Source organism: Cheilinus undulatus, linkage group 19 (assembly GCF_018320785.1).
Source record: "Cheilinus undulatus linkage group 19, ASM1832078v1, whole genome shotgun sequence".
NCBI classification, from domain to species: Eukaryota; Metazoa; Chordata; class Actinopteri; order Labriformes; family Labridae; genus Cheilinus; species Cheilinus undulatus.
In genome coordinates this window covers 4,938,540-4,951,230 of record NC_054883.1, presented here as the reverse complement: position 1 = coordinate 4,951,230, position 12,691 = coordinate 4,938,540, and the positions used below count along the sequence as shown (strand labels likewise).

The window sequence follows — 12,691 nt, the reverse complement described above, 5'->3', positions numbered from 1 at the left end:
GATCAACAAATCTGCAGCATTCTTCAGAAAATCAGAGCCTGGCTGGTGCAGAGCAGAACGACATGAAAACAACAAAAGACATCTGCGGCTACTGTGTATTTTCCCTGACACCAACGTTATTGATCATCCAATTGTCACATATCTGTAAATGCAGAATAGCAGAAGATTCTTCTAATTCAGCTTTAAAAAGAGTTGCTGAAATTTATGTCCACTTAGAACAGGAGGATAAATAAATCTAGTGATCTAATAAACAGGCAGAACAGGCTGTTTATGTGGTCTGTTGTGCAGCAGCTTGATGTTGTGTGCATGTGATTTAATGAAGGTAAACACACAGGGCAGCTGTGCACAATGGCACTGCTCAGATTTATCAGGTTATCTGTTCTGCCGCTATGATCTGTCTATCTGTCTGCAGGGACATAATGTATGAAGGGAGAAGGAGAACATCTGGCACTAAAAATAACCTTCAGTATGATCAGAATTTCACAGATGAATTTACTAGCTTTTACAATAATGTTCGTTTTTGCAGGTCCAATCTTTATTTTTAACTTTTGCTTTAGCTTGCTCTTATTGACAACTTTTTGGGGATCTGCAAAGATTGAAAGTACACTACTTTAAATAATTATTGTGGGTCACTTTTGTTTAAACAGTCTTAATTCATCATTTTTTGCAAACATTTTGCATGTAAAGACTAAGGCATTTGCAAAGGCTTGTGGCCAACAGAGGGGCCTGAAGCAATAACAAGGAAGCTCAGCAAGGCTAAGTTAAAACAATGCATGCTGTTTTGCATCGTTAGCAAAGCACTGCAAATTTTGTGAGACAAATTCAAGATGAATAAAGAACTAATAACGAATCTACAGTGCTATGAAAAAGTATTTTAATATGTCACAAAGACAACCCAAGTAAACACAAAATGCAGTTTCTAAATGATGATCTTATTTATTACAGGACAAAAAATGTGAAAAAGTAATTGCACCCCTGAACCTAATAACTGGTTGTTTCACCCTTGACAGCAATAACTGAAATCAAGCATTTGTGATAACTGGTGATGAGTCTTTCTCAGCACTGTGGAGGAATGCTGTCCCACTCTTCTTCACAGAATTGTTTTAACTCAGCCATATTGGAGGGTTTTCCAACATGAACTGCCCATTTAAGGTCACACCACAGCATCTCAATTGGATTTAAGCCCAGACTTTGACTTGGCCACTCCAAAACCTTCATTTTGTTTTTTTTATTTGAGCCATTCAGAGGTGGACTTGCTGATATGTTTCAGGTCGTTGTCCTGCTGCATAACCCAAGAGGTCTTGAGTTTGAGGGCATGAACTGATGGCAGGACTTTGGCCTTCAGGATTTTCTGGTAGACAGCAGAATTCATTGTTCCATCAATCAAAGCAAGTGGTCCAGGTCCTGAAGCAGCAAAGCAGCCCCAGACCATCACACTGCCACCACCATGTTTGACTGTTGGCATGATGTTGTTTTTATCAAATGCTGTGTTATTTTTACTCCAGATGTAACGGGCCATACACCTTCCAGAAAGTTCAACTTTTGTCTCATCAGTCCACAGAATATTTTTCCAAAAGTCTTGGGGATCATCAGGATGTTTCTTGGTAAATATGAGACGAGCCTTTGTGTTGTTTTTTGTCAGCAGTGGTTTTGGCCTTGGAACTCTCCCATGATGCCATTTTTGCCCAGTGTCTTTCTGATGGTTGAGTCATGAACTCTGACCTTAACTGAGGCCAGTGAGGCCTGCAGGTCTTTCAATGTGGTTCTGGGTTCTTTTGGGACCTCCTGGATGAGTAATCATTGCACTGTTGGTGTCATTTTGGTTGGCCGACCACTCCTGGGAAGGTTCACCAATGTTCCCAGTTTTCTCCATTTGTGGATAATGGCTCTGACTGTGGTTCACTGGAGTCCTAAAGCCTTGTGTTTCTTCCTGAGATCTTGTAACCTACTTCACTTTGTCTGAGAGCTTCTATTTAAGGGATTTCTTTATTCAACAAATCTGATGGTAATCAGGCCTGGGTGTGGCCAGTGAAATTGAACTCAGCTTTCCAAAAACTGTGGTTAATCACAGTTAACACATGATTTAACAAGGGGGGCAATTACATTTCATACAGGACCAGATAGGTTTGGATTTTCCCCCTTAATAAATAAAATCATCATTAAAAAACTGCATTTTGTATTTACTTGGGTTGTCTCTGTGAGATATTAAAATTGGTTTGAAAGGGGGCAAATATGTTTTCACAGCACTGTATATATTAAAACACCAAACTGTTTTCAGTTCAGAAACTTATGTTTTAGCACAACTTCCTCCATGCTGTCTTGTATAAATGCTTATTTATTCTGTGGGCCTTCCTCCCACTCTGAAACGCTACAGCATCTTATCTGACACTGTGAGTAAGATTAAATCGTCATTGATGTGCTCTAGAGAGGAGATTTCTGTGAACTTTGTTCCTGTGTTAAGGTTCAGGCAAGTACTAGAAAGAAAGTCTATATTAGTGCAAAGGCATAGAAAGTAAGAACTGTCTGGGATGAAGTAAGATAAAGAGAGGTGGTGTGAAAGGGCATTATCAGAGGAAAACAATAAAGAGTGGAGGTGGAGGAAGCAAACATGATTTGGAAAAATGCTCTACATTGCCAAACCTGACCACAAATTATCACAGGCATTATAGTTCCTGTTGGAATAAGATTAGTGATTAAATCGCTGAGATTAGTAATTTGGGATAATTAACTTTCAGCGCAGCCACTGGCAAACAAGCTGAAAATTAAGTCGCCTTTAACTGCAGGCTAGCGCTGATAAAACTGTGCAGCTGCACGGCTCTAAACTGTTACAAACGGGTCAGGGAGTCCTTTTTCTGCCATGTGTTAAGCTGGCAGATATTGTCTCTGTGATAATAACATGCAGATTTAGCTTTGCAGCGGCACAGCAGTTGGTTTAGCACTACCAGTCTGTTTGGCCACCCAAACAGAGCGAAGCCTCAGCAGCGGGTCTATAAATATGCCGCTGCATGTGTTTGCATACAATTGGCAGTAAACCGTGTGTGAACTTGACAGACTGCAAAAGAGAGTATCCATTACAATCTGGAAAACACTGTTTCCTTTTTGCTGTGTAATGTTAGTCGTGATCCAACAAGGAGTTTTTTACATTTCAGGAATAAACAGTTTTGTTGAGCATGTTAAATTTGGTTACATTTGTATCCCAGCCTCTTTATATTTGATCTATCTAGGTCTATGTTAAATACCTGATTCTGATTGGTCCGTCTGCTATTTCTGTATAGCAGACTATTGCTATGAGGAGCAGGTCCAAACACATGACTAATGCAGTCATAACAACAGAAGATATACTGCAATTAGTTCATAATGAGCCAACTTAATGTTCTTTTTTTTCATTCATGCAGCCCTGATTCACTTTACCATCAGGGGCCATAAAGGTTGTCAAAATTGTCAACATATGCCGTGGTCTGCAGTTGTTCTTCTATGTAAGTTTCCACAAATATCTCTACCTACTGCTCTTTAGTGGAAAAATCAGTTTTATACCAGCTATCAATGGTAATTGACCAGACACACTATATGGACAAAAGTATTTGGCCACACTTGTTAATCATGGAATTCAGGTGTTTCAATCAGATCTGTTGCCGCAGGTGTATAAAATCAAGCACCTAGCCATGCAGTCTCCATCTGCAAACATTAGCACGGGCCGTTCTGAGCTCAGTGACTTTAATTGTGGTACTGTGATAGATGCTACCTTTGCAATAAGACGGTTTGTGAAATCTGGATGTTCAACAGTCTGCTGTCAGTGATATCATTGGAGAGCGGAAGCATTTAGGAACAACAGCATCTCAGCAGTGAAGCAGAAGACCACGTGAAATCACAGAGCGGGGGCAACAACAGCAAAGGCACATGGGGTGCAAAAGTCGCCAACGCTCTGCTGATTCCACAGCTGAAGAGTCCTGAACGTTCACTGGCGCGAATGTAAGCACAGAGACTGTGTGGCTGGAGCTTCATGTTATGGCTTTCCCGTGACAAAGCAACTGCGTGCAAGCCTCACATCACCAAGTCCAATGCCAAGCACTGACACTGGACTGTGGAGCAGCGGAAACCTGTTCTGTGAGACAGATCCGAGTGGCAAATCATTTGGAAGTCAGACAAGTCAAAGACAAAGATAAGTCTGGGTTTGGAGGATGCTGGGAGAACGTTACCTTCCTGACTGCACTGTGCCAACTGTGAAGTTTGGTGGAGGAGGTATAATAGCATGGAGCTGTTTTTCAGGGTTTGGGCTAGGCCCCTTATCCGAAGTGTATGGCAGTCTTAATGCTTCAGCATGCCAAGACATTTTGGACAATGCTACCTGTTTCTATTCAACTGTACCCCAGTGCACAGTACTAAAACAGTGTCAATTTTGGCAGCTATTTTTAATTTTAGTCTTAGTTTTAGCCTTTAAATGAAATGTATTTTAGTTTCAGTCACATTTTAGTCATTTCTATCCTTTTAGTTTTAGTCTAGTTTTAGTCCATATAAAGTCCTCACATTTTAGTCTTTACTTTCAGTCCAAGCATTTATTTTCTTGCCTTAATCTGGTACCAGATCATGGTAGTGTGTTCTATGCATTCTGCCAAACCTGGGGTCCCTGCTTTCTACAGCTGAGAGGCAGAATAGATACAGATTCACTGTTTTTTGACAGATTTACCCACAGTGGAGAAATATCTTGGATTCTGAATACTCAGTGAAAACTTAATTACATTTTAGTCTAGTTTTAGTCATCTTGACGAAAACTAAACTTGGTTTTTGTCAGTTTTAGTCATCACAAATCTATTTTTGTTACTCTAAGTCTAGTTTTTGTCATGGAAAAAAGGCTGTCAACGAACATTTATAGTCATAGTTTTAGTTGACGAAATGAACACAGGACTATAAAGACATGGTTTGAGGAGTGCAGCGTATGAGAACTTGACTGGCCCGCACAGAGCCCTGACCTCAACCCCATCGAGAACCTTTGGGATGAACTGGAACAGACTTTCTCATCCAACATCAGTGCTTGACTTCATAAATGCTTTACAGAATGAGTGGGCACAAATTCTCACAGAAAAACTCCAAAATCTCCTTGAAAGCCTTCCAAGAAGAGTGGAGGCTGTTATAGCTGCAAAAAGGGGGCTGGTACAAGTTGTCAGGCTTCTACTCATACAGATTTTGAGGAGTGACAAGATAACAGCTTTAACCCCCAGTTGGAACCAGCAGGTGGATGCTGGGGTGGAGGTGGGCTGAAGTGCTGATCCAGGGCAGAGCAGAGGAAGAGAGACCTCTTATTTAGGAGGGTGTGGGTCATGTGATATGAATAAGATGCAAATTGGGTGTGAATCACTACGTTTATCGACAGAAATAACTCACCAGCTTTGTTGCATGTATTTGAATAAAATGTTACTAGACACCCTGGTGATGTAGTCATGAGGCAGCCTTATACCTTTGTCCTTGTGGTGTAACTTTCCATTTAATCACAGATTTGACTGTTTAATTAATGACAATGGTACTAGCCAATTGGACCTCTTTCAGAAAGCTCCAAAATTTACTGCTGTAATAGTTAAAGGTCCAGTCTTGTAATCTTTAGACTCTTTAAAATGATAATTAAACATTTTATTCATAAAGTGCTTTACAATTACTTGGTGAGAGATACAATCATTTCCAAATAATATTCTCTCTTTTAGATTTTTTAACTTTTTTTATTGCTTAGTAGGGCTGAACATTTTGGGAAAATGATCTAATAGCAATTTTTCCCCCCAACATTGTGATTTAATGTGCAATTAGTTTTTAAATTCCCCATTGTATGTATTTATCAAAAATAACAAGCAATATTATTCCATACAACAACCAACATAATATTAGTTGGTTTAAACTAGGGCTGAAATTTATTGAAAAATTATTTGATTGTGATTATTTTGACTAATTTTGCAAATATAGGAAATTTTGCATTGAGGGGAATGGTCATTTTATGTATTTCTCATTTAAAAACATGCAAAAATGAGTAAAGATGGATTTCGTATAAACTTTTCTAAAAATATGACTTTTGATTGTTTGCATGATGTGTAGAGAAAAACATCTCTGCTGCAAAGAAGATAGTGAACTGGTATTTTGAAACACCATTGAGGATAAAGAAATATTCCATCTTCTGCGATTTGAAAATTGCAGCAGGCTATACTGCGATTTAATCTAAATTTCAATTAATTGCCCAGCCCTATTGCTTTGTGTTATTACTTACCTATTTTACACCAACAATGAACTGGAAATGGACTTTAACTTGAAGGACTTTATTAAAAGCTATAGGATGGGGAATTATTTATCAAAATGACCACATCAGCTGGAGAGATAAGAGGTTTATCCACCCATACATGTACTCTGCATGCTCTGCTCTTATTCATAAAATATTTAAGAGTACAGTAGAAGTCTTTAAGAGCACATGCAGTTCTGGCATCCCACAGGCAGAACAGTGGGTGGTAAAAAGGCTAAGATAGGAATGAAGCTCAGATCATGCAGTGGAGTACGAGGCGCAGTGAGATGGAGGATGTGGTGAATATCTTAATGGATTAGGAACACAACTTTGATCCTGGCACGCAGACAGCACAGGCTGGTACAGACTTATCAGACAGACGTGACTCCTGAGAACCTAACCAGCAGCTACATCAAAGCATTTCTTAGTTGGAAATCAACCCTAAGGCCACCCATAAGGCTTTGGTACCACTTTAATTCCTCCTGTTTATGTTATAAGCCCCTTAAGCAAAGACATGACTGGTCACAAGGGGCACCAAGAATTTGATCAGCATCTTAGCTCTGACTTTCCCATCCCTCCCCCACCTCCTGATACAGTACAGCAAACTGTGACCCAGTGACCCTGCGTCTCCTCCAGATGTCATGTGCTGATGTGGTGCATGATTGATGATGCAGAGGCCAGATACACTGAGGGCAGGTGAAGATCCAATTCATAAATCTTGCACAGACGCTGCACAAAACTAATAAGAGTTCTGTCATCCTCCTGAAAAAAGGAAGAATGTGTCCTGTTTTGAAATAATAGTTTATGCCACCATATTCCTCACTACAGCAAAGGGAAAAGCCCAAACAACACAATTTAATCAAAATTTCATGAAAGCCGCTTTACCTTCCGTGCAGGGGTTTCTTAAGCTCACTGTCTACAAACCAAACATGCAGAAAAGTCGAGTTAAAAAAGAGAACAGTAGGGCTTTTTCTACCTAAAGCTTTTTGAAAAATCTTAAAGATCCTAACAGATGCTGAGTCCTTTAAATGATGATTAATATTGATAATGAGTTGATTTTTTAAATTCATATAGCGTGTGGAGAGCAACAAGACAAAATCAGGCCACCACATGTTAGCAGATGACATTCAGCATCAACTCTAGACCTGATCCTTAAAACTGGATCTCTCCCTCATATTTTGTGGTCAATCGACTTTAAAGTAAACAAACATGTCAGATGAGAGATTTAGCTGTTGTGACTTTGTGTAGCTGCTTTGTTTCCTTCTTCAGTCAGCTTACTTCATATCTAGCCATTGTACATTTTCAACATGTTAAAGACCCTGTAGAGTGAGAATAAATCTTTAATTTAGGTTTGCTGTATGACAGGTCAATATATTGCGAACCCCTAAGTCAAATTTCAGTCGAATAAAACATCTCCAAGCTTATGACATAAAGCTTCAAAATCATGTGGGCGTGTCTGTTGAATGAGCTGAAGCCACGCCCACTCAAGAGAAAGACAATCCTCTCAGATTTAAAAAATGCTTAACACTTACACTATTAGCCTGCCCCTTGACCTTATGATCAGAGCAGCTGCCTGGCTCTGTACCAGAGAAGAGACAAAGACTGTTTTCTGTCTCAAATCTCTGTTATGATGCTTTAAATCATCCATAGACCAACAGATTTGGCAAATTAACCTCACAATGAACAAAAAAACCCAGCATTTAACTGAAAGTTAATGTTCAATAAAGGCAGTAACATCAGCTAACAACAGACTGGACTGAGATGAACTGCACTGTTATTCTATATTTCAGTGTGAGAGGGGTGGAGTTATTCCCCGCTGTGGGCCAGTGACATCACCAGCCCACATATATGCCCCGCCCAAATTAAAACCAGCCAGGAAAGAGGAGAAAAACTTTCTAATGATCTAGATCTAAAATTAGTAGATCTCAGTGTTTTCATGTTTACAGCAACCATATACCAATGTATTTACTGTGATAAGACAAAAATATTAGAGTTGACTTTAAAGGTTGTTTAAATACCTGGGGTGGAGATGATTGCATCAACAACATTCCTCCAAGCCAATCAGATCCAAACCCCCCCATGATGTCATATGGGGAGTTAGCCCCGCCCCCAGGTTTGGTTGGCCCTCAGCAGGCAGCAAAGAGGAAGGTCAGGACAGCCACATCCATATGGCACATTTATTTCTTGAGAGGGGCGGAGTCAGGGGCAGAGCCAGACAGCTCATTAACATTTAAAGCTACAGACACGGAAAAAGCTCATTCTGAAAAGGACTGAAACAGAGGGTGTTAGTAGACATGCAAAAATCTAATACTGGAGTATTTTTTCCGGGAAATACTTCACAGGCATGTTTTGGGGACCTCTGAGACCAATATAAAGTTGTCTTAAAAGGGTAAAATATTTGACCTATATGTAACATAGCAATGAATTTATTTATTAGGTTTATAAAGAAATGAGTTGCTCCATATACCTGATCTATCTTGCCACTCCTCTGTTTGAGAAAATCTGTATGACCCAAATAAGATGAAAAATGTCATTTTTTTAAATCTAGGTATAAAAGGTACTACATTAAACTGGTCTGATTTACTTTTATAAATTGCAATATATATTGCAGATAGAAAAACTATTGCAATGTCATGTTTTTCAGTCCTCTTTGAACAACTCAAAAAAGAATCTTTAGAACCAACTAAACATACTTTTGTAGGAGGCCAAAACCACCTTACTTATTGTTGTGTGTACCCCACTTTAGATATGAGCACTGCAACATGCCTCATCTGCTTTTACCAGCAACTTCACAAAGAAAACGTTGCAGTAGCATTGACCTTCATCAGTTACAACCTTAGCATACAAGACTTTCCTTAGGGAACAACTTCTGTTCTCCCAGTGTAACTTTTGTGTGCATCAGAGGGGTCATGGATCCTAACTCTGACTCTCAACAAGTATTTTCTGCTGATCCTAATGCTGGCCTAAGGCTTCTGGACCTGCATGGACAGCAAAAGAATGCACATATGCTGCTGATGTCTACCAGATTCCACTTCAGGGGCAGAACGGCTGAGGAAGTATGGCTGACTGCAAAGAAATCTAAATGGCGAAGTGGCAAAAATCAGCTGGGAACACGTTGATGGAAGGAGAACCCAGCCAGCGATGCATATCAGGGCAGCTGCTCGCTCTTTGAATGCTGCATTTTAAAATGCGACTGGGCCTCTGAATCCATCACTGTCAAATGGACAAACACTCCATTTGGGATAAAAGATTTAAAGTCTGAGTGGAGAGAGAAGGAGAGGGAGAAGAGGGCATTTCTGAAAAACTAGTGATTTCTGTTACAAGATAAAGAGTGCATTCATTGCAAACTGAAATGCTGCACTTACTTTATACTTTGATTGATGCTAATGTGATTAATTTCCTTTATTTTATTACATCTCAGTCTTTCGATCATGCTGTGTTGGCAAACAAACTAGTCAAAAGCTAAGTTTCTATGTTTCGCTTGACTCCTACTCAGAGGGGGAATAGTGATCGTATACATTTTTATTCGTGTTTTGATGCCTTGACAACAGCAGAAGTTCTCGCCACACAAATTAGATATTTTCTTGTTTTCAATGAGTCAAAATAGTCGAAAAAACAACAAAACACAGTCCAAACTGCACAGATTCTTTGGCATCATAAACTTTTACAATGCAGCAGGAGTTTGCAAGCAATCCGATGAGTTCATTCTTTTCTGAAAGCACACCTTTCTGATTAGATAGATCCAGCTTTTTGTCGTTAAAGTAGCAAGGATTTAAAACCCATGGTAATGGAAGCTATTGAAGGAACCTTAATTCAGCCTGAAAGCACCTCTCTGTGACGGATGTGCTTACAAGCTCAACCAAGGCTCGTGTATTGTTCTCACTGAAGTCTCTTGTAAAGTAAACCTGATAAAGCCGGTGGCAAACAGCTCTGTAGGCACTCTCACTTGTTATTTAATGAACTCAAACTGAAGGCTGTTGATATGAGTGAGCTTCATATTCAATATGATTCATGTTTGACGTTAGTGCCATATTACATTCTCTTTTCACCAGGTATTTCTGTGCGCAAAGCAATCCTACTTTGTCAGAGAAGGATAACAGAAGTTTTCACCAGGATTATAAAGTGTTATTTATTAGACAGTTTAAAATCTATTTCACTCCATCTTCCTTGCAATCTCCTCTTGTGACAAGCCAATCCAACCAGCAGAGCGCTCTTTAACTGGCTCTGTGATGAAATGTCATTCAAAGGCAGAGCCTAAGAGAAATGTGCTAATTCCTTTGTGCTTCCTCCCCTTCATATAATTCACTTTTTAATATTCCCCAGAAGTCTTTCACACGCTGTCACATTAAGTAAATCCTTTTGCTCTCTACTTAAATGACTAATCCATCTTTTTCGTGTAGATTTTCCTCTTAATCCAACTTTCTTTGTGACTTTTACTCCCATTCCACTAACGTTGCAGTGGCATAAATAAAATTAGTGCGGCACCCTTGACTAAATGCTTCAAAGTTATGACTGAAAGAGGCTGTTATAAGCATTTTCTGGCAGTGAAACCTCTAGAGACATTGAGGGGAAAATGCACAGGTATTTGTTTAACTTGCAAGTGTGCAAAACAGGATGCATGCAGAGGCAGGGTGACAGGGGGCTGCTGTTTTCCTCAACTTTCTGGCAAAAGTGTCGGTAAACATGTTACTGTTCTAGTTTACGATCAGTCATCAGAGCCATCAGAACCAGATCCAACAGGTCTACGAGAAATGTGCAGACAAGGACAAGTTTGGACAAGGGCCAGTTTTTTCCTACACAGGCACTTTGGGGCCAAAATTTCGAATAAACTAAATACTTTTTTAAAACAGTCTAATTAAATATTGTTCTTTAAAATTTTCTTTTCTTTCAAATGTAAGTAATTTTCAGGCTCTAACGGTGAGATCAGTCCATACATCGCATCCAGTCACAAGGGGGCGATTGAGAAATTTTAGCTGAATATTTCTGTGACTGTCATGTCTATCACTGAGTTTGACACTAATATGCTATGTAGTTATACGTAGAAAACCAAAGCAGGTAAATTGCACTCCCAAAATGCCAGAAAAGTTGCCCCAGATAACGGCAAGTTTTCCTCAAGAACGTACTGATAAATACATCCATCATATTTGCTAGTAGCAGCTGACAGGTGGATTTCTACAAAATGGATGAAACAAAGTCATTCCTGGTAAGACTTTTTCAATCTCAGTATTTTTTGGAGTAGTTTAAAATTCTGTAGGGAGTAAGGAAAACTGAATATTTTTCCTATTAAAATTCACATTTACACACTGCACAGGTGTATAGCGTATAGCCTACACATAGGATTTATTATTTAATTGATTAGTTTTGGAACATTTTATAAACTCGGTCTACTAATCATCCTGTTTCTTATGCATCAATGTTTTATGTTCAGTGTGTGTTCCAGTGTATTGGTTGTGATTATGATGTAACTAAAGCTAATTTATGCTTCTACTTCAAATCTACGACAAAGGTGGTAGCACAGAAGCCTGCGCAGGAGGCGTAAGTGTGCCTAATCAAAAATGTAACTGTATCAAAATCATCAAGTCAAAAAGTGCCAAAGTTTTAATAAAAGCTACACTGCACAGAACAGATGCTAAGGACAGTTCATCAAAAACTGCAGACACACTCTTTTATCTGCAATTTTCACCTGGTCTGTGTCAGCAGCATTCAGACCTCCCGCAGATTTGCTCTAACCCCTTGGATCCCAACCTGGGGCCCGGGACCAGGTGAGGCTCTGTCTGCCCTGAGTTTGTTAAAGTTAGAGAACAGAAGTAATGGTTTAACACTTATAAATAATTCATACAATGGTTGTTGGGTGAGAGAATTTATGTTTAGGACTACTTTGTTTGGATTTACACAAAATAATAATTTATTATAATTTCAGCCAGAAAGTATCACTATTTTTCTCAATAGGAAATGCATTTGAGAAAAATAGCTGAAAAAAGGTTCGGAATCATTGCTGGAACTGATATCTGAGGCGAAGCACAGCGAAGGATCACAAATTCATGCTGGAATAAAACGGAAAAGATTTAGTGATTTAGTGTTCATTTTCGTCCTGGTTTGTCATAATGCTGATTAGGGCTGGGCAATTAATCACAAATTCGATTAAATCACAACATGGGCTGCTGCAATTTAAAAATCGTAGAGGGGAGAGTATTTCTTTCATCTGAAATTTGTGTCAAAATACCAGTTTAAAACTTTTTTTGCAGCAGAGGCGTTTTGCATTACATATCATGCAATCTTTCTAGTGGCATATTTTCAGAATAGTGTACAAAAAAATAGGTTGTCTTCATTTTTGTTTTTCTTGTTAGATATGAGAATTATATGAAATTATCGTTCAGTTCAATACACCAGTTCATATCCAATTTTGAAAAATGAGTCAAAATCATCACAATTAGATCT

General features: G+C 39.1%; 1 protein-coding gene across 3 annotated transcripts in view; it reads right to left on the bottom strand.

Annotated features, from left to right (window-relative positions):
- LOC121527457 (solute carrier organic anion transporter family member 5A1) overlaps positions 1–12,691 on the bottom strand; it is a 79,132-nt gene that overhangs the window by 49,594 nt on the left and 16,847 nt on the right. The window contains exon 1 of one of the 3 annotated variants that reach the window (XM_041814429.1): positions 8,272–8,355. The exons of the other annotated variants lie outside the window; for them this stretch is intronic. The gene's annotated coding sequence lies outside the window, so the exon portion shown is untranslated. Of the gene's footprint in view, positions 1–8,271; positions 8,356–12,691 lie in introns of those variants that run through there. 3 annotated transcript variants of the gene reach the window in all.